The following is a 21,564-nucleotide window of genomic DNA, read 5'->3' as shown; positions in this document are numbered from 1 at the left end:
AGAGGAAAAGTCGCTGAGTTGCCCATAGCAACCAATCAGATCGCTTCTTTAATTTTTTGAAAAGGCCTCTGAAAAATGAAAGAAGCGATCTGATTGGTTGCTATGGGCAACTTAGCAACTTTTCCTCTGGACAGGTTTTGATAAATCTCCCCCAGTATCATTAAACAACACTTGGGTATGCCAATAGATGAATCCTTCTTCCCACCACCCACACCATTTGAGTTGCTATGTAGGGGATCTAACTCCACTAGGGGGTCTTATCTCCACCATCTATAATATCTTGTCCTCTGAAGGAGGCATCACCAATCACAGACATGCCTACACAGATAAGTGGGAAGCATATATTGGTGGAATATTATCTACTTTACAATGGCAAAAAAAATCTTGAAAGTTGCAGCCAAGTCATCCTTTAGGCTAAGTCTCCACTTTTTTTCTGGCAGTTTTTGGAAAACTGCCACTACAGTTTTTGAGCCAAAGTCAGAAATGGATCCATAAGGGAGGAGAATAGTAAGTCCTTCCTTTATATTCCCTATTCCTTTTGAATACATTTCTGGCTTTGGCACAAAAACTGCAGTGGTAGTTTTCCAAAAACTGCCAGAAAAAAAACCAAGTGGAAACCCCTAAAAAGTGGCATCATCAGCTTTCTCCTCTGTGTTGGAGATGTCAGGCTGGAACTGGCTCTCTCCAACATATTTCCTGGGACTGCCCCACACTGAGACACCACTGGTTAGAGGTACAATCTTTGATCAGACAGGTTATGGGTATCCACCTTCCACCCGACCACTAATCTTATGGATCTCCCCCCCGGTATATCCACCAATTCATCTAAATAGCTCTTACATATTTTAACAGCCTCTAAGTGTCTTATCGCTCGCTGGTGGAATCGTCCTGAAATCCCCGTCGTTCCAAGATTTTTTAGAGAAAATCAGAGAGATTCGCAGGATGGAACGCTTGTCAGCAATCTTTGACAACAAATTACATATTTTCCAGAGGATATGGAGGTCTTGGGAGGAATATGATGACTCCCTAAATGATCGGTAACCAACTGATAATGATTTCTTTGCTCTGACCATGTGAGATCCTGTTCGTCCTTCTTTACCTTCTCTCCCTTCTCTTTTTCTTTATTTCACTATTTTACTCTCCAGCGGGGATCAAATTTCTCAAAAATTCTCTAGCATGTTGTTTATTGCTACACACCACTTAGACTCCCCGACATTTATATTAGCCTCCATACTCATTAATTGATATCATTATATGTTAATTTGACTGGCTTAACATCTAATCTGGATCAACTCCCCTCATCACTGTTTCATTTGGACATTTCTTTCTGTCCTTTCTCCCTTCTTGTTTATTTTCACAGTTACTTTCCGCCCTCCCCCCCCCCCCTATTTTTTTCTCTATTTACGTACGAGTTTTTTTTCCCCGTAAATGTACTTACATATGTGATAACTTATGTAACTACATCCGTGCTACGTTCATTGTACATCTTTTCCATGATGTAATGAAAAATTACTAGATAAACAATTATAAAAAAAAAAAAAATTCTAAAGCTCTATAAATTTATAGTTGCCAATTCCCCATTTTCATACCCAACAGTCCAGAGATTTGGGACCCTGTCTGGTGCGATTTCATTGTCCAGGCAAAAAACAGTAGAAAGCAAATAAAATTAAAATGTGGATTTTCTGCAGCGCTGGACCAGACCGATGGACGAGACTAAGCTCTTCACAATATTAATTTCACGTTTATTAGTAGCACACTTCAACGTGTTTCCTTCGTCAGGAAAGTGCGTGTTACAAACTGAAACAATACAAGCTTAAATAGACAAGATACGTAGTTTAAAAGGTTACGTCCAATTAGATGATTCACAAAGGTCACACGTAATGGTAGCTCATATATAGTGTAAAACACATCAAAAATAAAAATACACTCATCGTTTGTTACTTAAAGGACATCTGCAGCGAATTAACACGTATCCTCAATCCAAAAGATATTTTTTGGTAATTTTGTATACCTTAAAAAATGTATATAAAGCGATCAAAAAGCCCCAATTAAACTTGGTACCGATAAAAACTGCAGATCACGGCACAAAAAAATTAGCCCTCATAAAGCCCCATATACGGAAAAACAAAAAAGTTATAGGGGTCAATTTTAAATGTACTAGTTGTTGTGCACAAAGTTATAATTTTTCCACAGAAGTAAAACAAAATCAAACCTATATATGTAGGGTATTATTTTAATCGTATGGACCTACAGAATAAAGATAAGGTGTCATTTTTACCTAGTGCTCTGCGTAGAAACGGAAGCCGCTAGAAATTACAAAATGGCGTTTAAAAAAAAAAAATTTTGTTCCGCAAATTATTATTTTTTGGTTTCACCATAGATTTTGTGGTGAAATGATTGATGTCATTACAAAGTACAATTGGTGGCACAAAGAACAAGCCACATATGGGTCTGTAGGTGCAAAATTAAAGCATTATGATTTTTAGAAAGTGAGGAGTAAAAAACAAAATGCAAAAATGAAAAATCCCTGCGTCCTTACATGTACACCCTGAGTCCGCTCCTTTTCTATAACGCGGGCCACAGCGTGATAGCGGGTCAGGTCCGGCACCTAGCAACGACCGGGACTCATGGCTAATAGCGTGCGGCACTGATTGCTGTGCCGCGTGCTATTAACCCTTTAGACACGGCGTTCAAAGTTGATTGCCACGTCTAAAGTGAAACTAAACTACCCCCGGCTAGCTCAGTGGGTGGTTTGGGACCGCGGCTGTGAAATCGCGGCGTCCCGAACAGTTGTAGGACACGAGGAGGGTCCCCTTACCTTGCCTCCTGATGTCCGATCGCCGAATGACTGCTCAGTGCCTGAGATCCAGGCATGAGCAGTCAAGCGGCAGAATCATCGATCACTGGTTTCCTATGAGAAACCACTGATCAATGTAAAAGATCAGAGTGTGTATTGCAAAAAAAAAGTGGGAAAAAAAAAGTGGGAAAAAAAAAGTTAATAAAGATCATTTAACCCCTTCCCTAATAAAAGTTTGAATCACCCCCCTTTTCCCATAAAAAAAAAAAAACTGTGTGTATAAAAATAAACATATGTGGTATCAACACATGTGGAAATGTATGAATTATAAAAATCTATCATTAATTAAACCGCACGGTCAATGGCGTACGCGCCAAAAAATTCCAAAGTCCAAAATAGCATATTTTTGGTCTCTTTTATATCATGAAAAAATGAATAAAAAGCAATAAAAAAGTCCGATCAATACAAAAATGGTACCTCTAAAAACTTCAGATCACGGCGCAAAAAATTAGCCCTCATACCACCCCGAATGCAGAAAAATAAAAAAGTTATAGGGGTCTTAAGATGACAATTTTAAACGTATACATTTTCCTGCATATAGTTATGATTTTTTCCAGAAGTACGACAAAATCAAACCTATATAAGTAGGGGATCATTTTAATCGACCTACAGAATAAAGAGGTGTCATTTTTACTGAATAATATACTGTGTAGAAACGGAAGCCCCCAAAAGTTACAAAATTGTGTTTTTTCTTCAATTTTGTCGCACAATGATTTTTTTTTTCCGTTTCGTCGTAGATTTTTTGGGTAAAATGACTGATGTCATTACAAACTAGAATTGGTGGCACAAAAAATAAGCCTTCATATGGAATTTTAGGTGCAAAATTGAAAGTTATGATTTTTTAACGATAAGGAGGAAAAAATGAAAGCACAAAAACGTAAAAACCCCTTGTCCTTAAAGGAGAGCTCCATAATAGAAAAATTGTACTCCATACTGCCGGCAGTAAAAAAATAAATAGATACATACCTTCCTTCGCTCCCCCGGTGCCTCCGGTAACCCATTCGGGTCTCTGCCGCGATCCTCTTCCTGGTTGCCGGTGGTCGGTGAGTCATAGTGCACTCAGCCAGTCACTGGCCGCAGCAAAGTCCCGACTTGGCCGGCGATAGGCTGAGCGGCAGTGTGACGTTTTCGGCCCCGGCAGCAGGTGCTTGGCTGCGGCCGGTGACTGGCTGAGTGCAGTATGACTTGACCGACCACCAGCAAACAGGAAGAGGATCGCGGCAGAGACCGGAGTGGGTTAACGGAGGAGCGAAGGAAGGTATGATATAACTATAACATAACTATTGATTGCTATTACTGATCAGTGATATCGGTAACCTACTTGTATAGTCTGCCAGAAGGCAGACCATACAAGCGGATCCCTTTATCAATGGCTGGTAAACAGAGCTCTGGCCACCATCTTGACTCATCGTAGCCCAGTGATCGTGCTGCGGGTGGTCTGATAAGTCCACATTATCCTTTAGATGCCGTGATCAGTATTGATCATGGCATCTGAAGGGTGATTGCTGACGTTCGCCATTAGCAGCAAGTCCCCGGGCACGACCTGCCTTCTATGAATGACGTCCTGGTGCACCAAGTCAGGACGAACAGGTATGTCCTGCATCCCCCAGGGCAGTGTTTCCCATACAGTGTGTCTCCAGCTGTTGCAAAACAACAACTCCCAGCATGCCCGGACAGCCGAAGGCTGTCCGGGCATGCTGGGAGTTGTAGTTTTGCAACAGCTGGAGGCACATTATTTGGAAAACATTGCTCTAGGGCAGGCATAGGCAACCTTCACCACTACAGATGTTTTGGACTACATCTCCCATGATACTCTTACAACCAAAATGCTGCCAAAGCATCATGGGAGATGTAGTCCAAAACATCTGCAGTGCTGAAGGTTGCCTATGCCGGCTCTAGGGATTAAGACCAATGGAGTGGAGACTGCTGAGGAGTTGGTGATCCCCTCATGCCCAGTGACTGTATACATGCCAACCCGCTATAACTAGAGTTGATAAGACTACATCCCCCATGGTGCTCATCTATTCCCTGAGGTGCTGTAGATTCGGCATAGAAGCGCGTGCTGCCACAACCTATAGTTTTTTTTTTTTTTTTGACAACTGTTAATAAAGTTGGTTCTATACCCAGCGGATGTTTACAGTGCGATGCCTTGTCCTGTCACGTGTGGCGGCGCCTGTCGTCACTTCCGGCGCGGATCCGTTCATGGCCTGGATCCGGGAGGTGAGGAACCTGAGTGTGGGGGGAGGATGTATAATAAGCGGGGAGGGGGCTGGAGCGGAGCCGGGTGCGGTGGCTGCAGAGTGTCAGTGCCGCCGACCTGTTGTAGTGCGGCAGGTTGTTGTCTGACATAGTGCACTGAGCTGGACAGAGAAGCACGGACAGCTGCGGTACTGTGCCGTGCGCTCCCATAATTCTGTTTTGCGACAGTCCTGACTTACGGCGTCAACTGTGTGTATAGTGACTGCGGTGAATGTCAGTGCTGGCTCCCCGGCCGTCCAGCCTGCAGGGAGGGAGGGGAAGCCCTGGAGCTTTATAGGGGCTGTCATGTCTGCTGCTGAGCAGGAGAAGCACAGGGAGTGTGTGTGCTGTCAGCTACTCCATAATCAGGACCACCACACACTGATGTCCTCACAGCACTGCTGGAACTTGTAGTGCAACTGCACAATAACTTCAGTCTGACCATCTCTCTGCAAAAGCAAAGAGAAGCTGAGAAAGAGAATACTGTAATAGTGTCCTCCAACCTGTGGATCTCCAGCTTTTGCAAATCTACAACTCCCATCATGCCCTGAGAGCCATGGGTTGGGTCATGAGCATGCTGGGAGTTGTAGTTTTGCTGCAGCGGAAGAGCAATGGCTTGGGGAATCATGGCTGTCATGCGCATGCTGGGAGTTGTAGTTTTGCAGAAGCTAGAAAGCTGTGGGTTTGGGAATCCTGGTTGTATGGGCATGCTGGGAGTTGTAGTTTTGCAGCAGCTGAAGAGCCAGGAAAGGGGAACCTGGGAGTTGTAGTTTTGCAGAAGCTATAAAGCCGTGTGTTTGGGAATCCTGGATGTATGGGCATGCTGGGAGTTGTAGTTTTGCAGCAGCTAAAGAACCATGGCTTGGGGAATCATGGCTGTCATGAGCATGCTGGGAGTTGTAGTTTTGCAGCAGCTGAAGAGCCAGGAAAGAGAACAACCTGGGAGTTGTAGTATTGCAGAAGCTAGAAAGCCGTGGGTTTGGGAATCCTGGATGTATGGGCATGCTGGGATTTGTAGTGTTGCAACAGCTGCATAGCCATGGGTTGGGGAATCCTGGCAATTATGGGCATACTGGGAGTTGTAGTTTTGAGGCAGCTGAAGAGCCACGGGTTGGAAAATCCTGGTTGTCATGGGCATGCTGAGATTTGTAGTTTTGCAGGTGCTGAAGGGCCTCTGATTAGGAAATCCTGGCTGTTATGGGCATGCTGGGAGTTGTAGTTCTGCAGCAGCTAAGGAGCCATAGGTTGGGCATCACTGCTGTACATCTTAGTAATGACCTGTTACCAGTAACTCTCTATGGTGAATAGAGAGGTTCCTTAGTAGGGGCACTTTTTAGAGTCAAGGGTGTACATGCCATAGAGGCAGATAATGCGGCTGCTGTGGGGCCCTTGGAGAGAAGGGGCCCCATCCTGGTTGGTCCAGTTCCTTTTATTTCTGTAAGAAAATGGTGCAGGAATCCTCTCATCATTGTCAGCAATTAAAAGTATAGGAGTATAGAAATAAACAGACATTTCAGCCTGGGGGGGGGGGGGGGGTACTGATTCTGTAATATTCCATTTTGGTCTTTGCTATGGGGCCCCTTTCTTCTATGTACAGTACAGCTTAGGATGCCCACGTATGGTCCTGTAGGGTTAGGAGTAAGAAGATGTCAGATAGCAGCAAGGAGAGACAACTGGGCCCACCACACAGTATAATTATAATGTATTACGTGTCCCCTGCTGACTTTAAAAAGAATCTGTCATCCCTTTCATGCTGCCTAAACTGTCATTGGGGTGGCCTCTCCCCGCACCCCTGGCCTTAAGGGGTTATCCAGGAAAAAACTTTTTATATATATCAACTGGCTCCAAAAAGTTAAACAGATTTGTAAATGACTTATATTTAAAAAATAATAATAATCTTAATCCTTCCAATAATTATCAGCTGTTGAAGTTGAGTTCTTTTCTGTCTGGCAACAGTGCTCACTGCTGACATCTCTGCTTGTCTCGGGAACTACAAAGAGTAAAAAGAGTAGTAATAGTTTGCTATGGGGATTTGCTTCTACTCTGGACAACTCCTGAGACAGGTGTCATCAGAGAGCACTTAGACAGAAAAGAACAACTCAACTTCAACATCTCATAAGTACTGAAAGGGCTAAGATTTTTTAATAGAAATAATTTACAAATCTGTTTTAACTTTCTGGAGCCAGTTGAGATATATTATATATATAAAAAGTTTTTTTTCCTGTATAACCCCTTTAATGGTTAGATGTCTCCCTGTTTGGATATAGGGAGAGATCAATCATTCAAGGCTGCAGGGTGGATAGAAGCCTCCAGGGATCCCCCCGATGTCTAGTGGTTCAGGCTGTATGAAAGTCATCACAACTTCCCTTTTAAGTGGATTATACCAAGAAATAAAATCATTTTCTAAACATGGGATAAGAGAGAACTAGTTGATCGGTGGTGTTTTGACCACAGGGGCCTTTACCAATTATGAGGGGTCAGTGGTCTCCCATTCACTATTAACTTTCTTTCTCGTGATATATGGGGATCCCTGAGGCCAAACCCTCATAAATCTGCTAGCCATCCCCTATCCTGTGAGTAGGGGCTAACATTTTATCTTGGGATAACGTCTTTAATGTATGCCATGTAATTTGCCCCTGCACTGATTTCCACCAAGGTCTCTATAGCTGGACCCCCAATAATCATCATCATTTTACGGGGGCTCTGTAAGGGGCTTGTTACACAGGCCCTCTTGTTTTGCTTGATTAAAGTTATAGGAAAACTGTAGTGGTATATAACTTATCCCCTATGGGCCCCGGCAGTCCACATGAAGGGAGTGTCTCGTCTCTGCTTGATGTGGCAACGGACACGTCACCTCCATGTATCTCCAGATATATGGGGGGGGCATGTCGGCCGCCACGTCATGCTGGGGACAAACACGCCCCCTTCCTGCGCACTGCCGGGCCCTGTACAGGAGATGGCGGGGGGGGGGGGGGGGGCAGCATTCTGTCCCCCGCGATCTATGACAAAGTTATGTACCACCACATTTTTCCTTTAAAGGGGTATTCCAGTGGTGAAAAACTTATCCCCTATCCTAAGGATAGGGGATAAGTTTCAGATTGCGGGGGGTCCAACCACTGGGGTCCCCCGCAATCTCCTGTACGAGGCTCCGGCTCGCTGGGCAGATGGCGCGTGTTGACCACCGCACGAAGCGGCGCCGACACTCCCCCTCAATACATCACCATGACAGAGCTGGAGATTGCCGGCTCTGCCATAGAGTTGTATTGAGGGGGCTTGTCAGCCGCAGCTTCGTGCGGTGGTCAACACGTCCCCTTCCTGCGGGCTGTCGGGGCCCCATACTGGAGAACACGGGGGGGGGGGGGGCCCAGCGGTCGGACCCCAGCGGTCGGACCCCAGCGATCTGAAACTCATCCCCTATCCTTAGGATACGGGATAAGTTTTTCACCACTGGATATCTCCTTTAATTAAAACGAGTCCATGATGTGGTGACAGGTTGTAGGGTTTGTGTAGTAATTCAGTCCCTGAGGGAAGAACATGTTGACTAGAGGAATGCTGCTGTGTGTACAAGCTCTGTGTCTATGGATGATGATTTATATACACGTTTTAGGGTTCATTCACACCGCGTTTGTACTCTCTGGCAGGAGGCTTTTAAAACTATCTGCTGCCTTATCCCCGCTGCATCCGTGTCATACCCCGTTCATTTCAATCAGCCGACTAGAGTCATCTAGTCACGCCGGTTGGATCATTTTCCAACTATATGCGTTTTTTGGCCTGGACTGCAGACCAGAATGGAGTGAAAATATCTTTTCACCTTCTTCAGGAAGTTTTCCTGGCATGTTATGGTAAGCAGACTTTGTAATACTTCAATATTTAAATCAGTGCTTCCCAACCAGGGTGCCTCCAGCTGTGGCAAAACTACAACTCCCAGCATGCCCGGACAGCCGTTGGCTGTCCGGGCATGCTGGGAGTTGTAGTTTTGCCACAGCTGGAGGCACCCTGGTTGGGAAACCATGATTTATATCCATGTATATACTGCTGTGCAAAGCCCTTTGTAGCAGTTCACCACACACTACATGTTTTACCCTGTGTTCAGATAAATCTATTTAAGATCATAGTTGTGATAGACGTTATATGAGTAATAATGAAAGTTTATGACACTTTTAAGCTGGTTTCGGTACAAGCGGAGACTTGATGCAGCAGTTTGTATGTTTTAGATGACCTGAGGCTGATATCAGTACTTTTACATTTTCCGTCCCTTTGGCCGGTCACGTATGGGGGAGAGAGAAAGGTCCCTGGCCTCTTCATCAGGATCCAGAGGTTCATGGTGTAATGTTTGCAGAAGCACTTCCCAGTTTAGGAAAACAAACCTACATTGTGCACACTGAGCGGAGCGCCGTCACCACCCATTGTGCCATGCGTAAACCCTTCTGTAGTGCTCACAGGTGAAGTGTCTGCTCTTCATGGATTCATAAAGCTGATCATAACATATTTTGGAAAATTTCCACCGAACTCTGGCAACATAGGACAAAAGTGCACTAAACCATGTGTGGTTTAGATGCAGAGTTCCTTAAAGGGTTAAATTATCCATGAAAAAACATATATATATATATATATATATATCAACTGGCTCCAGAAAGTTAAACAGATTTGTAAATTACTTCTATTAAAAAAATCTTAATCCTTCCTGTACTTATGAGCTGATGAAGTTGAGTTGTTCTTTTCTGTCTAAGTAATCTCTGATGACACGTGTCTCGGGAACCACCCAGTTTAGAAGCAAATCCCCATAGCAAACCTCTTCTACTCTGTGCAGTTCCCGAGGCAAGCAGAGATGTCAGCAGAGAGCACTGTTGCCAGACAGAAAACAACAACAACAACCTTTTTAGGGGTCCGCCCCCCAAGGGGTTAACCCTAAACTAGAAACCCCCCTTAAAACTGAATTTTATTGAGTCATTTAAAATATATGAGCTCCGGTATAGTGATTAAAAACACAGCTAGTAGTTGCCTATATAGTATGCGTGCATCCTGTAACTCTTTAATAGTGATATTGTGCGGATGCCGCTGCACAGATGGGCACTGATAGCTGCTGGTTAAAACATGAGTAGCCCTCCGCTTCCCGACGTTTCGTTGGATAAACAGACTTTATCAAGGTACAGAAGCTAATGGCCCTTTAAGCCGTTTATGCGATGGCGCCGACATACAAAAGCATCGTATGTTGATGCTGCCTTCAACATGCGACGGCCTCTGAGAGGCCATCGTATGTTGAATTTATCGTATGTTGGGGCCATCGTAGGTCGGGGGGGGGGTGTCACTGTATCGGGGAGGAACAGCGTATATGTATTTGGCTGTCAGGACGGGAGAGATTTGTGTGTTGCTGTTAGATGATAAATGTAGCAGGCTCTTATTTGTAAGAAGTATGAGGGATTTTGAACTACTGGATGTAAACACAAATATTTCTATTTCCTGACAGCAAGCAGAGATCTTAAAAATGGTAAGTGCATCTATACAAAATTTATGCAAAAAATTCCAGAAATTTTCTGTTGTAATGATTAAAGTGTAACTCCGGTCATGTTCCGACAACAGGATATACACTGCTCAGAAAAATGAAGGGAACACTTAAATAACACAAAGTAACTCCAAGTCAATCACACTTCTGTGAAATCCCACTGTCCACTCAGGAAGCAACACTGATTGACAATCAATTTCACATGCTGTTGTGCAAATGGAACAGACAACAGGTGGAAATTATAGGCAATTAGCAAGACACCCCCAATAAAGGAGTGGTTCTACAGGTGGTCACCATAGACCACTTCTCAGTTCCTATGCTTCCTGGCTGATGTTTTGGTCACTTTTGAATGCTGGCGGTGCTTTCACTCTAGTGGGAGCATGAGACGGAGTCTACAACCCACACAAGTGGCTCAGGTGCCAGCTGTGGCAAGAAGGTTTACTGTGTCTGCGTAGTGTCCAGAGCATGGAGGCGCTACCAGGAGACAGGCCAGTACATCAGGAGACATGGAGGAGGCTGTAGGAGGGCAACAACCCAGCAGCAAGAGGAGCACTGCCAGAGCCCTGCACAATGACCTCCAGCAGGCCACAAATGTGCATGTGTCCACTCAAACGGTGAGAAACAGACTCCATGAGGGTGGTATGAGGGCTCGAAGTCCACAGGTGGGGGTTGTACTTACAGCCTAATACTGTCCAGGACATTTGGCATTTGCCAGAGAACACAAAGATTGAAAAATTCGCCACTGGTTCCCTTTGCTCTTCACAGAAGAAATCAGGTTCACACTGAGCCCATGTGACAGACGTGACAGAGTCTGGAGACGCCGTGGAGAACGTTCCGCTCCCTGCAACATCCTCCAGCATGACTGGTTTGGCGGTGGGTCAGTAATGGTGTGGAGTGGCATTTCTTTGGGGGCCCGCACAGCCCTCCATGTGCTTGCCAGAGGTAGCCTGACTGCCATTAGGTACCGAGATGAGATCCTCAGACCCCTTGTGAGACCATATGCTGGTGCGGTTGGCCCTGGGTTCCTCTTAATGCAAGACAATGCTAGACCTCATGTGGCTGGAGTGTGTCAGCAGCTCCTGCAAGAGGAAGGCATTGATGCTATGGACTGGCCCGCCCGTTCCCCAGACCTGATTACGATTGAGCACATCTGGGACATCATGTCTCGCTCCATCCACTAACTAATGCCACATTGCACCACAGACTGTCCAGGAGTTGGTGGATGCTTTAGTCCAGGTCTGGGAGAACATCCCTCAGGAGACCATCCGCCACCTCATCAGGGGCATGCCCAGGTATTGTAGGGAGGTCATACGGACACATGGAGGCCACATACACTACTGAGCCTCATTTTGATTGTTTTAAGGACATTACATAAAGTTGGATCAGCCTGTAGTTTGGTTTTCCACTTTGATTTTGAGTGTGACTCCATATCCAGACCTCCATGGGTTGATAAATTTGATTTCCATTGATAATTTTTGTGTGATTTTGTTGTCAGCACATTCAACTATGTAAAGTATTTCATACGATTAGTTCATTCATTCAGATCTAGGATGTGTTATCTTAGTGTTTTTGAGCAGTGTATGTTTAAATCTCCCAGCAACTTCATAGGACCAGACTGCAGCGATCAGGACACAGATTTGCCTGCAGCCCCATAGACTTGCATAGGACTTTAGGCAGAGGCGTATGCTGATCATTGTAGTCTCGGGCAAGTCCAAGGCTATGAAGTTGCTGGGAGATTTCAGCTGATCTGCTGCCGGAGCCTGATTTGGGGTTATGCTTTAAGCCTTGTAAATATAAATTCAGCTTTGACTATTACATTACAGCCTTTACGTGTCCTGTAGCAATGTGACTAGAGATAAGGGTTTGTTTCATCTGATTTACCGCAGTGCCAGATGAGTAGTATACTGTATATAGAGTTACTCCGTCTTTTATCCAGATTAATGATCATACAAAATTAACGTCTAATAATTCCTGCATTTGTTTCTCTTGTCCAGTTACTGTTTCCATCTTGAAGGTCACAGAGCCTGTTGGCTATGGAGCCTGTTGAGATATGTAATGTCTTGTACCAGTTCTTTTCCCTTTCAGATGTATGTTGTGTTATGTTTTGTGTTATCTCGAGAACAAGGTTGGACTGTTTTTCAGTACTTAGACCAGTGTTTCCCAACCAGGGTGCCTCCAGCTGTTGTAAAACTACAACTCCCAGCATGCCTGGACAGCCTTCGGTTGTCCAGGCATGCTGGAAGTTGTAGTTTTGCAACAGCTGGGGACACCCTGGTTGGGAAACTGACTTAGACTCTACCTAGAGTAACCTAATAATTTCTTCTGTACAGCTACTTCAAATATTTGCTTGGCAGTTTTTCCATTTGGCAAAGTAGTAGTCTTATCACCTACTATTACTGCGTGGTAACACCTACAACCTTCATGCCCAGTACTTCACCTACTTAGTATTGTTGCTTGTTCTTCTGCAGCATTCTGTTAGGCTGGATGACTAAGTATGCTATTAAAAGGGCTGTTCAGCCTATAAAATGATTGCTTGTCCTCCGAATAGGCCATTGGTAGTTGATCGGCAGACGTCCGATTACTGGCACCACCATCGGTCAGCTGTTTCGAGTGGTTCCATTTTGTTTTAGCAATTAGTGGAAGTCTCAGACCACTGGTCAAAACTTCTGACATAGCACTATGACCTGTCAAAAGTTTTTTTTTTTATTTTTTTTATTTAAATGATAGCTAACCTTTAAAGAGTACCTGTCACCAAACTAAACTTTTAATATATTTTTCTGTATGTAATTATAAGACACTTTGCTATTTACTTGCTGTTGAAATTCTCAACCTTTTTTATATTTGAAAAAACGACCACTAGGTGGCTCTGTTCTTTTCCCTGCGCATGTCAAACAGTTAGTTTGGTCTCCTCCCGGACTTGCAGAAGTCCAAACTCAGGAAGTGTGTGCGCAGGCTTCTGTGATGTTATGCCTGCTGGGGAACGCCCACTTTCTCCTGCTGGGAGCTCACACAATGAGAGCAAGGGGCAAAGGTATGATACACAGCTTTTTAAAGCTCGGAAATAAATTTTAAGGGCAGGAGGGGTGTTACAAAATAGTTAGTTTACAAAATATGGTTTGATGACAGGTACTCTTAAAAGGGGTACTCCGCCCCTAGACATCTTGGGGTAGATTCATCAAAACTTGTGCAGAAGACAAGTTAACCAGATGCCCATAGCAACCAATGAGATCACTTTTTCCAGTTTTGAAAAGGCCTCTGAAAAATTTAAGTGGTCAACTCTTTCTCAGCACAGGTTTTGATGAATCTCTCTCCTTATCCAAAGGATAGGGGATAAGATGTCTAATCACAAGGGTCCCGCCGCTGGGGACCCCCTCGACCTCGGCTGCGGCACCCCAGGTATCCGGTGCATGGAGCGAACTTCGCTCTGTGTCGGATGACTGGCGATGCGGGGCGGACTCTCTTGACACCAAGGCCACGCCCTGCTTGTGATGTCACAGCCACGCCCCCCAATGCGAGTCTATGGGAGAGCCATTGACTTGCATTCAGGGGGCGTGGTCGTGATGTCACGAGCGGGGTGCGGCCGTGACGTCACTAGACTCCGGTGCTGCACCACCTCTAAACGAACACCGGGTGCAGCAGGGAGATCGTGGAGTCCCCTGCAATCAGACACTCTTATCCCCTATGCTTTTGGTTAGCGGATAAGATGTCTAGGAGCGGAGTACCCCTTTAAGGCTAAATTCTGTATGAATTTATAGCCAATACACTTCAATGGGATTCCGCTGTCCCATTCACACAGCAGAATTTCTGCTGCAGGAATTCCAATGAAGTAAATGGGCAATACATTTCTGAGGAATTTACTGTAGAATTTTCATGCAGAATTCTGTGCAAAAAAATTCTGCCGTGTGAACGTAGCCTAAAGAAGTTATCCAGTGTTTATTTTTTTATTTCTTTTATTTTGCCCGGGCTGCCACAAGAAAAATAACAAATGTCAACTCCTTTCCCGCCACTCTCCTGTCCTCCGTCTTCTTCCGCATTCTGGTGCCCGAGACATCACACTGCGCTAAACTTATTGTTCCAGTGATGTCCTGCCCTGGCCAGTGATATGCTGCGCGGCAGTGTTATGTAACCGGCCCGGGCTTCTTCCGATGCGGCTGCCAATATGCCCGATACTGTGTGTAATATGTTGGACCCCAGATTGCAGAAGAAGACTGGGGCCAAAGAACGGGAGAGCGATAGCGGGGGGAGGTAAGTCAAAGTTTGATAATTTTCTTGCGGCAGCCTGGGCAGGAAATAAATAAATAAATAAAATGCTGGATAACCCCTTTAACTAAATGGCAAAGTGTTACCTATGATGTAGCATAAATCAGCTGAGAACATTGCTGCCCGGATATCACTACGCCCTGTGCAGAACAATTTTACGGTATGAGTGGCTGTTTCTTTCCTTTTTCGCCTTTCGTAGTTGGCTCTACTGCACCGATAAAAAGATAGGAATATATAAGTTTTATTGTGGAATTATCTTTTGTGTTTCCAGCTCTTAATATACTGGAGAATCCTTTAAAGCAGCCAAATGGTCACATCTTTGATCGAGTCCTAGGAACACTAAAGGGCTCTTTCAGGGTGGTTTATATAAAGCCTGTTTACACAAAGGAGCTTTATGCATAACGCAATCGGAAAGTTTTCAGAACCTCTCACTTTTTTTGACATCTGGTTCACATGTTGCGGCCTTAATAATACAAAATCAAGACGACCCCCCAATCCTTGTACACTCAATACCCCATAATATCACTGTGCAAACTGAAGGTTAGAAATTATTTTTCATTTTTTAAAGGGGTACTCAGCGTTTGGAACAAACTGTTTTGAATGCTGGAGCCGGCGCCAGGAGCTCGTGATGTCATAGCCCTGCCCCCTCATGGCGTCGCACCCCGCCCCCTCGATGCAAGTCTATGGGAGGGGGCATGACGGCTGTCACGCCCCCTCCCATAGACTTGCATCGAGGGGGCGGGGTGTGACATCAGGAGGGGGCGGGGATATCACTTCACGAGCTCCCGGCGCCGGCTCCAGCGTTCGGAACAGTTTGTTCCAAACGCTGAGTACCCCTTTAAATAGGAAAATATATATAATCTTGCAGTGACATAAGTATTCAGACCGTTTTTTCATTACTTAGCTGAAGCCCTTTTGGTATTGAGTACATCCTCCAGTCTTCTTGGGGATGATGTCACAAGGTTTACACTCCTGGATTTGGGGATTTTCTGCCCTTCTTCTCTGCAGATCCCTCTCAGGCTTTGTCAGACTGGATGGGGACCATATGTGGAAGTCATTTTCAGGGCTCTGGCTGGGCCAGTCAAGGACATTCCCAGAGTTGTCCCTAAGTCTCTGCTTTGTGGTCTTGCTCTGGGCTTAGGGTCAATGGGGGAGAGTTATCAAAATTTGTGCAGAAGAAAAGTGGAGCAGTTGCCCATAGCAACCAGTTTTTCTTTTCTTTTTATCTTAGTTTCAGACCGGAGAATCTTGTTTTGCATTCTGAAGTAAAGCTTTTTAAAGGGGTACTCCAGTGGAAATTTTTTTTTTTTTTTTTTTTTTTTTTAAGGGGTACGTGGTGGACATTTTTTATTTTTTTTTATCAACTGGTGCCAGAAAGTTAAACAGATTTGTAAATTACTTCTGTTAAAAAATCTTTACCCTTCCAGTACTTTTTAGCAGCTGTATGCTACAGAGGAAATTCATTTCTTTTTTTGTCTTGTCCACAGTGCTCTATGCTGACACCTCTGTCCATGTCAGGAACTGTCCAGAGCAGCGTAGGTTTGCTATGAGGATTTTCTCCTGCTCTGGACAGTTCCTGATACGGGCATCAGGTGTCAGCAGAGAGCACTGTGGACAAGAAAAAAAGACATTCAAAAAGAATTTCCTCTGTAGCATACAGCTGCTAAAAAGTACTGGAAGGGTAAAGGTTTTTTTAATAGAAGTCATTTACAAATCTGTTTAACTTTCTGGCACCAGTTGATAAAAATAAAAAAAAAATGTCCACCACGTACCCCTTTAAGGTAACTGCATTGAAGTGTATGTCAAAGGTATATGTTGTAGGATTTACATCACTGTATAAGAATTCAGTGAAATCAGTCACCCATAGGCCACCATGTTGGAAAAAAACAACATACAAATTTTTATTTTTATTTATTTTTTTTACATTAAGCCTCTGGTTAGCATAGCGTAGTAGACAATGCTATTCTGTCTGAATACTCTTTTGACCTCCTTTGAGTAAATGGTAAGTTATGGATATGTTTAACATTTATGCCAGGAGCTTTTTGGCTTGTTAAACATACACTACATAACTTTTTTAGTTTTTGACTGGCTTAACACTTGAATGGCCCCTGGCTGGGTCCATCGGTCGCTCAATGCACTCCCCTGCATGGCTGCAAGACTGTATTATAATAAAATATGAATAAATACTAAGATTGTGTAGTGTATATATATTTTTTATCTTTGTGTTCTTTCTCGTTGTGCTGCAGTATATTGCACATAAGATTTTAATTGTTTTTACAATAAAGAGGTTAAAGTACTATGCAAAAGACAGCAGCAACTTCTATTAGCTGGGTGGGCTGCCAGGAGTTAGACCCCCCCGCAGTGTGGCCCAGATAATGCACCTACATACAGGATAGATAAGTATGGTTTAATCTTTAGTGCACATAAATGGCCGGTGGACGGCTCCAATGGCAAAACGGCAAAACATTGAGGAAACATTCATTTGGACATATTGGAATATTGGAAGCAGTCATGGTGGTGTGGCTGTCCCATAAACTCAGACAGATATGGAAACTCAACTGTACCGCCAACTCCTTTTATGTAGTAACTGTCTGTAGTATAAGTTCTCATGGTGCCAATTCCTTTGTCAACCACTCCGCCAGGTCAGGTCTCCCTGGCAGTCCATCATAGTGAAAGAACTGAAGAATCCATTCCATCATCCTTCACCATGTTCAATATTAAACTTTCTTGACTGTATTTAAAGGGGTACGCCGGTGGAAAACTTTTTTTAAATTTTTTTTTAAATCAACTGGTGCCAGAAAGTTAAACAGATTTGTAAATTACTTCTATTAAAAAACCTTTACCCTTCCAGTACTTAATAGCTGCTGAATACTACAGAGGAAATTCCTTTTCTTTTTGGAACACAGAGCTCTCTGCTGACATCACAAGCACAGTGCTCTCTGCTGACATCTCTGTCCATTTTAGGAACTGTCCAGAGCAGCAAATGTTTGCTATGGGGATTTTCTCCTACTCTGGACAGAGATGTCAGCAGAGAGCACTGTGGTCATGATGTCAGCAGAGAGCTCTGTGTTCCAAAAAGAAAATATTTTCCTCTGTAGTATTCAGGAACTAATAAGTACTGGAAGGATTAATTTCCACCGGAGTACCCCCTTAACCCTTTACTAACACCCCCTCCACACACACACACACTTTCTAAGGCTATGTTCACAAGGCAGAATATGTGTGGAATGTCTGCCTGGAAAACACGAGCGGACATTCTGCACATTTACTTAATTCAGCAGCGCTAGGACCATTCGGTAATGCGCCATCTCCATAGACTGCAATGTATTTCAGTACGGATTCCGGAGAATTAATTGACAAATTGACATTAGAAATAAAATGCAATCCTGCAACTATAAGTTTTTTTCTTTTTCTTTTTTTTTTCCCACTGTGTGATAAAACTGGCATGATATCTTTATTCTTCAGGTCAGTATGAATACAGCGATATTGAGTTAAAATATAAAATCTTTTATTTTTTATAAATTAAATAGTTTTGCTATATTCTGGCCCCTATAATTCTAACTATATGGGGCTGAGTGAGGGCTCATGTATTGCATTGTGATCTGTAGTTCTAGGTTAGGCTGGGTTCACACCACGTTTTGTTAAATACGGTTCCCGTATACGGCTGGGAGGAGGGGGCTTAATCGCGGCGCCCGCACTCAGCCGTATTCGGGAACCGTATTTAATGTATGTCTATGAGCCGACCGGAGTGAACCGTAGCCTCCGGTCGGCTTCGTTTTCAGCCGTATGCGGTTTCCCGACCGTAGGCAAAAACGCGGTCGACCACGTTTTTGCCTGCGGTCGGAAAACCGCATACGGCCGAAAACGAAGCCGACCGGAGGCTGCGGTTCACTCCGGTCGGCTCATTGACATGCATTAAATACAGTTCCCGAATACGGCTGAGTGCGGGCGCCGCGATTAAGCCCCGCCCACCCCTTCTCCCAGCCGTATACAGGAACCGTATTTCACAAAACGTGGTGTGAACCCAGCCTAAGATGGGACTTTTTATTTTTATTTTTTATTATTACATTTTCTTTCTAGAGTGGGATGTTACAAAACAAAACACAATTGTATTGATCTATTAGATTTGTGCTCTATTGGTAGAGCATGCCACAGGCAGTATATCTGTCATTGCAGGCACTGAGGCCAAGCTGTGTCTGCTTTTCCAGATCTCAGTGCAAGATAGCAGACGTACCAGTTGGGTATTGAGCCTGGTCAGCTCCTGAGCCCGCTCCATACTCGCCCGATGCCCAGCTGCCGTACACGTACATTTTTTTTCTGTTTTACAGATAAATATTTCTATATAATGTGTATATTTTTCCATGTACAGCACTGCAAAGTATGTTTTTCACAATGGATAAACTGTAAAGTCTCCATACTGTGTGTATTTCTTTGCCCTCTTATTTATGTTAGTCTTGGCGACTGTCTATAATTTGAATAGATGCTGCCTATAGGCAATGCATTCCTGAAGTGTGCTTTCCTTGTGACCTCAAAATGTGACACATCCAAAAGTTTATACTTTCCCTTTGGCATTGAAAGCAACATGAACGCCTGCTTTCGGTTATAGATTTGCAGAGTCTTCAATTTTTCTTATTTCTGTTTTTACAATTAACTATGTAGAATTACCGTATTTTTCGCCGTATAAGAAGCACTTTTTCTTTCCCAAAACTTGGGGGGGAAAAGTTGGTGCGTCTTATACGGCGAATACCTGCGGCCATCAATGGCCGGGACCCGCGGCTAATACAGGACATCACCGATCGCGGTGATGCCCTGTATTAACCCTTAAGACGCGGCGATCAAAGCTGACCGCTGCGTCTGAAGCCAAAATGACACTAACCTATCAGTCGGGCTGTTTGGGACCGCCGTGGTGAAATTGCGGCGTCCCGAACAGCTTACAGGACACTGGGAGGGACCATACTTGCCTCCTCGGTGTCTGCTCCGTGCCGGGATCCCCTGCATGGCCGGCGCTCTCCTTCAACGTCATCACGTCGTCCCGTCACCCAATAGGAGCGGCGTGCGTGATGACGGCGACGGAGAACGTGGATCCCGGGGAACAAGACATCCGGAGCGTCAGGGACACCCCGGGGACGCGGCAACAGCGATGGAGCGACATCCAGGGCAGCGGTGACGGGTCCGGAGCGGCGGGGACAGGTGAGTATTACCTCCTATCCAGTGGTCTTCAACCTGCGGACCTCCAGATGTTGCAAAACTACAACTCCCAGCATGCCAACATCTGGAGGTCCGCAGGTTGAAGATCACTGTTGGATGCAGAATCTTTTTTTTTTCTAGATTTTGCACCTTTAAAATAGGGTGCGTCTTATATGCCTGTGCGTCCTATAGAGCGAAAAATACGGTAGTCTGCTTCTTTCTGCTTCTTCCTTCTTCTTTCTTATTTCTACCTCTTCTTCTTTTTTTTCCTCTTTTTCATCCTCTTCTTTTTTTCTTCCTCTTTTTTTTATACTCTTTTTTTTATTTTTTTTTCCCCTTCTTCCTCCTAACTATTTTATTACTGTGGCTGCATTGAGAAAACAATGAATAGACACTACCTTTTGCTGTAAACCCAGATATCGATCTGCAGAATATGGACACCTACAGAAATCTGTGATATACAAATGGAATAAAGGCTCCATACAGGGGTGAACGGTGATAGTTGGGGGTCCTGCTGTAGACTTTGCATTGGGACCCAAAAGCTCCAAGCTGCACCCATAGACAGATACATTTTTAGGGCATATACACACTATATAATTTAGCAATAAAATCCATCTGAATTCTGCTGCAGAGCTTTGTCCCTAGTATCATCAATTGGAATCTGTGTAATTTAAACACATTACATTGTGCAGGTTTATTTTTTGCATCATGTTCTGAATGACAGAAAACAAAGAACCTGTGTGTGCACACATATAAAGAAGCTATATAATGAAGGAGGTCAGGGTTCAGCCTCTTTGTCCCTGCGTAATTTAGTAGTTTATTCAGGTGAATATTAAAGTAGGGAATCGGGATAATGACAATATTGTCCACAGATAGCTGCAGATAGACATGGGACTGTGAGCACCAAACAGAATAAGGCTTTGTTCACACCATGCCAAAGCTATATGTAGGAAGTGTCCCCTTATGTATATCTTATATTTAATGCCACTTTACCGCCATACAGTGTAATGTCTCGGCTTCTGGCCATGATGTTAAAAGGGTACTCCACTGGAAAAAAAAATTCTAAATCAAAAACCGGTACCAGAAAGTTAAACAGATTTGTAAATGACTTCTATTAAAAAATCTTAGTCCTTCCAGTACTTATCAGCTTCTATATGATCCACAGGAAGTTCTTTTCTTTTTGAATTTCCTTTCTGTCTGACCACAGTGCTCTCTGCTGACACCTCTGTCCATATCAGGAACAGGAGAAGTTTGCTATGGGGATTTGCTTCTACTCTGGACAGTTCCTAAAATGGACAGAGGTGTCAGCAAAGAGCACTTTGGTCAGACAGAAAGGAAATTCAAAAAGAAAAGAACTTCCTGTGGAGCATATAACAGCTGATAAGTACTGGAAGGATTAAGATTTTTAAATAGAAGTAATTTACAAATATGTTTAACTTTCTGGCACCAGTTGATAAAAAAATAAATAAATAATAATAATAATTTCCAGTGGAGTACTCCTTTTTAAGACAACAAAGTA

At 44.0% G+C, this 21,564-nt stretch overlaps 1 protein-coding gene across 2 annotated transcripts in view; it reads left to right on the top strand.

The window, feature by feature from the left end:
* Positions 1–4,996: 4,996 nt before the first annotated feature.
* RABGAP1 (RAB GTPase activating protein 1) overlaps positions 4,997–21,564 on the top strand; it is a 198,227-nt gene continuing 181,659 nt past the window's right edge. Inside the window, exon 1 of one of the 2 annotated variants that reach the window (XM_056540844.1) lies at positions 4,997–5,077. The gene's annotated coding sequence lies outside the window, so the exon portion shown is untranslated. Of the gene's footprint in view, positions 5,078–10,560; positions 10,584–21,564 lie in introns of those variants that run through there. The other variant, XM_056540845.1, reaches the window with a different exon arrangement.

This window comes from Hyla sarda, chromosome 9, assembly GCF_029499605.1.
Source record: "Hyla sarda isolate aHylSar1 chromosome 9, aHylSar1.hap1, whole genome shotgun sequence".
NCBI lineage: Eukaryota > Metazoa > Chordata > Amphibia > Anura > Hylidae > Hyla > Hyla sarda.
Note: the sequence above shows the minus strand (reverse complement) of the source record. Positions and strands in the feature narration are given on the sequence as shown.